Source organism: Myotis brandtii, unplaced genomic scaffold (assembly GCF_000412655.1).
Source record: "Myotis brandtii unplaced genomic scaffold, ASM41265v1 scaffold8, whole genome shotgun sequence".
NCBI lineage: Eukaryota > Metazoa > Chordata > Mammalia > Chiroptera > Vespertilionidae > Myotis > Myotis brandtii.
The window spans coordinates 6,226,527-6,231,570 of record NW_005371219.1 but is presented as its reverse complement, the minus strand read 5'-3'; the positions used below and the strand labels follow the sequence as shown (position 1 = coordinate 6,231,570).

The 5,044-nt window shown below is 38.2% G+C and overlaps 1 protein-coding gene and 1 long non-coding RNA gene across 13 annotated transcripts in view; one reads left to right on the top strand and one right to left on the bottom strand.

Annotated features, from left to right (window-relative positions):
• REV3L (REV3-like, polymerase (DNA directed), zeta, catalytic subunit) overlaps positions 1–5,044 on the bottom strand; it is a 166,210-nt gene that overhangs the window by 28,379 nt on the left and 132,787 nt on the right. The window lies entirely within an intron of this gene.
• LOC106724339 lies at positions 378–2,566 on the top strand. The gene is made up of 2 exons (XR_001360095.1): positions 378–453; positions 2,535–2,566. It is a non-coding gene; the product is annotated as an uncharacterized LOC106724339 (long non-coding RNA).

The following is a 5,044-nucleotide window of genomic DNA, read 5'->3' as shown; positions in this document are numbered from 1 at the left end:
GGGTGGAGGGGAGCTATGGGGGGAAAAAAGAGGAACAACTGTAATAATCTGAACAATAAAGATTTAATTAAAAAAATAAATAAATAAACTAAAAAAAAATTTCAAACACTTGGAGGCTGACTGGGTTACCAAAGAGATCAAAGAAGAAATTAAAATTCTGGAAACAAATGACAATGAAAACACAGCAATCTAAAACCTATGAGACACAGTGAAAGCAGTCCTGAGAGGGAAGTTCATAGTTCTACAGGCCTACCTCAAAAAACAAGAAAAAATGGTAATAAATTATTTAACTCTAGAACTTAAAGAATTACAAAGAGAGCAACAAATGAAGCCCAGAGTGAGCAGAAGGAAAAAAATAATAAAGATCAGAGCAGAAATAAATGACATAGACCAAAAAAAAAAATACAAAAGATCAATGAAACCAAGAGCTGGTTCTTTGAAAGGATAAACAAGGTTGATTGATGAACCTCTACTCTAAGCTAGGCTCACCAAGAAGCAAAGAGAGAGGACCCAAATAAAATCAGAAATGAAAGAGGTGAAATAACAACAGACCCCACAGAAATACAAGGGATTGTAAAAAAAAAATACTATGAACACCTCTATTCCAACAAACTAAACAACCTGGAGGAAATGGACATAATCCTAGAAAAATACAACCTTCCAAAACTCAAGAATAAAAAAATCTCAACAGGCTGATAACTAAGGAAGATATGGAAGCAGTCATCAAAAAAATCCCAGCAAACAAAAGCCCAGGACCAGATGGCTTCATGGAGGAGTTTTACCAAACATTCAAAGAACTAAAACATATCCTTCTCCGACTATTCCAAAAAATTCAAGAGAAAGGCACACTTCCAAGCTCTTTCTATGAAGCCAGCATTACCCTGATCCCAAAACCAGATAAAGACACTACAAAGGAAGAGAATTACAGGCCAATATCCCTGATGAACATAGATGCTAAAATCCTCAATAAAATTCTAGCAAATCAGATCCAGCATTACATTAGAAAGATCATACACCATGACCAAGTGGGATTTATTCCGGGGATGCAAGGATGGTACAATATCCGCAAATCAATAAACGTGATACATCACATAAACAAATTGAAAGGAAAAAACCAAATGGTCATATCAATTGATGCAGAAAAAGCATTTGACAAAATCCAACACCCATTTTTGATAAAAACTCTCAGCAAGGTGGGAGTAGAAGGATCATACCTCAACATAATAAAAGCCATATATGACAGGCCCACAGCCAACATCATACTCAATGGACAAAAATTAACACCATTTCCCCTAAAAACAGGAACAAGACAGGGATGCCCACTTTTACCACTACTGTTCGACATAGTACTGAAAATGCTAGCCATAGCGATCGGATAAGAAGAAGAAATAAAAGGCATCCAAATTGGAAAAGAAGAAGTAAAATTGTCATTATTCGCAGATGACATGATATTATACATAGAAAACCCTAAAGACTCCATCAAAAAACTACTAGAATTAATAAATGAATTTGGCAATGTAGCAGGATACAAAATTAACACCCAGAAATCTATGGCTTTTTTTATCCACCAATGACATAATCCTAGAAAAATACAACCTTCCAAAACTCAAGAATAAAAAAATCTCAACAGGCTGATAACTAAGGAAGATATGGAAGCAGTCATCAAAAAAATCCCAGCAAACAAAAGCCCAGGACCAGATGGCTTCATGGAGGAGTTTTACCAAACATTCAAAGAACTAAAACATATCCTTCTCCGACTATTCCAAAAAATTCAAGAGAAAGGCACACTTCCAAGCTCACTCCTGGAAGATATCAGGGGAGAGATCGACAACAATACAATCATAGTAGGGGACTTTAATACACCACTGACATCACTGGATAAATCCGCTAGACAAAAACTCAGCAAAGAAACAGCAATCCTAAATGACTCACTAGATCAGATGGACTTAATTGACATCTTCAGAACACTTCACCCCAAAGCCATGGAATATACATTCCTCTCAGGTGCTCATGGGACATATTCAAAAATAGACCACATATTGGGTCACAAGCAAAGTCTCCCCAAATTCAAGAAGATTGAAATCATAAAAAGCATCTTCTCAGACCATGATGGCATAATATTAGAAATAAACTACAATAAAAACAACCCAAAATACTCAAACACTTGGAAGCTGAATAGCATGTTATTAAATATTGATTGGGTTACCAATGAGATCAAAGAAGAAATTAAAAACATCCTGGAAACTAATGACAATGAAAACACAACAATCCAAAACCTTTGGGACACAATGAAAGCAGTCCTGAGAGGGAAGTTTATAGCTCTACAGGCCTACCTCAACAAACAAGAAAAAATGGTAGTAAATCATCTAAATCTACAGCTCAAAGAATTAGAAAGAGAGCAACAAGAAAAGCCCAGAGTGAGCAGAAGGAAGGAGATAATAAAGATTAGAGCAGAAATAAATGACATAGAGACCAAAAAAACAATACAGAAAATCAATGAAACCAAGAGCTGGTTCTTTGAAAGGATAAACAAGATTGACAAACCTCTAGCCAGGCTCACCAAGAAGCAAAGAGAGAGGACCCAAATAAACCAAATCAGAAATGATAGAGGCGAAATAACAACAGACCCCACAGAAATACAAATGATTGTTAAAAAATACTATGAACAACTCTACTCCAACAAACTAGACAACCTGGAGGAAATGGACAAATTCCTAGAAAAATACAACATTCCAAAACTTAATCAGGAAGAATCTAAAAATCTCAATAGGCCAATAACTATGGAAGAAATTGAAGCAGTCATCAAAAAGCTTCCAGCAAACAAAAGCCCAGGACCAGATGGCTTCACAGGGGAGTTTTACCAAACATTCAAGGAAGAACTAAAACCTATCCTCCTCAGACTACTACAAAAAATTCAAGAGGAAGGAACACTTCCAAGCTCATTCTATGAAGCCAGCATCACCCTAATACCAAAACCAGGTAAAGACAACACAATGAAAGAGAATTACAGGCCAATATCCCTCATGAACATAGATGCCAAAATCCTCAACAAAATCTTAGCAAATCGGATCCAGCAGTACATCAGAAAGATCATACACCATGACCAAGTAGGATTTATTCCAGGGATGCAAGGATGGTACAATATCCGCAAATCAATAAACGTGATACATCACATAAACAAATTGAAAGAAAAAAACCACATGGTCATATCAATTGATGCAGAAAAAGCATTTGACAAAATCCAACACCCATTTTTGATAAAAACTCTCAGCAAGGTGGGAGTAGAAGGATCATACCTCAACATAATAAAAGCCATATATGACAGGCCCACAGCCAACATCATACTCAATGGACAAAAATTAACACCATTTCCCCTAAAAACAGGAACAAGACAGGGATGCCCACTTTTACCACTACTGTTCGACATAGTACTGAAAATGCTAGCCATAGCGATCGGATAAGAAGAAGAAATAAAAGGCATCCAAATTGGAAAAGAAGAAGTAAAATTGTCATTATTCGCAGATGACATGATATTATACATAGAAAACCCTAAAGACTCCATCAAAAAACTACTAGAATTAATAAATGAATTTGGCAATGTAGCAGGATACAAAATTAACACCCAGAAATCTATGGCTTTTTTTATCCACCAATAATGACCTCACAGACAGAGAAACTAAAAAAAAAAAAAATCCCATTTACCATTGCAACAAAAAAATTAAGATACCTAGGAATAAATTTAACCAAGAAGGTAAAGGACCTGTATTCAGAAAACTACAGGATGCTGAAAAAAAGAGATAAAAGATGACATAAACAAATGGAAGAATGTATTGTGTTCATGGATTGGTAGAATCAACATCATTAAAATGTCCATACTACTCAATGCAATCTACAGATTCAATGCAATCCCCATTAAAATACCAATGGCATACTTCAAAGACCTAGAACAAATTCTCCAAAAATTCATCTGGAACAAAAAAAGACCCCGAATAGCTGCAGCAATCTTGAAAAGAAGAAAAAATTGGAAGAATCACAATGCCAGATATCAAGCTATACTACAAAACCACTGTCCTCCAAACTGCCTGGTACTGGCACAAGAACAGACATATCGACCAGAAACAGACATATATACCAATGTAACAGAACAGAGAACCCAAAAATTGATCCAAGCCATTATGCTCAGTTAATATTTGACAAAGGAGGCAAGAGCATATAATGGAGTCAAGACAGTCTCTTCAATAAATGGTGTTGGGAAAATTGGACAGAAACATGCAAAAAAAAAAGAAACTAGACCACCAACTTACAGCAGACACAAAAATGAACTCAAAATGGATAAAGGGGGAACAACCAAGATGGTGGCATAGGTAAACACCTGAATTTGCTGCCGCGCATAACCACATTAAAGCTACAACTAAAAGACAAAACGAATATCAGCCAGAACCACGGGAAGGCTGGTTGAGTGGAAATTCTACAACTAGAAGGAAAGAGAAAAGTTCATTGAGTCTGGCAGGAGATGCAGAGGTGTGGAAGTGCGGAGGTACGGAGGCAGGCATGCGTGAAAGGGGCTGGCAGCTGTTGTCTTTTTCAATCGGGAGGGAGATACAAGCTCCCGACTGCTCTGAACTCCAGTTCCGGGTGAGAATTTGGGGACCCAGACTCATACGGAGAGAAACTGGACTGTCTGGCATTGGGCCAGAATGTGAGGGCAGCAGTCATTCCTGCACGGGGTGTGGGACACAGACCCCGGGACCTCTCCGAGGCATAGCAGACTGGCAGCCATTGCAGTTTGCTCCACCCTTGTGATTCCCTGAGACCTCGCCCCACCCAATTTACAACCCCACCCAAGCTGTGCGCAGAGGCTTTTGCATATGAATGGCTTGGCCTTTCTCCGCCTAAAAAACTGGGCAGACTCAGTGAACGCCAAAGCCCCACTGAAGCAAGTCCTGCCCCATAAGGGTGCCTCCAGCACAGAAGTTCTCCCATTGTAGACACAACTGGTCCTCACAGCCAATTGGCCTGGAGGTCAATTCCTCCCAGTGATACC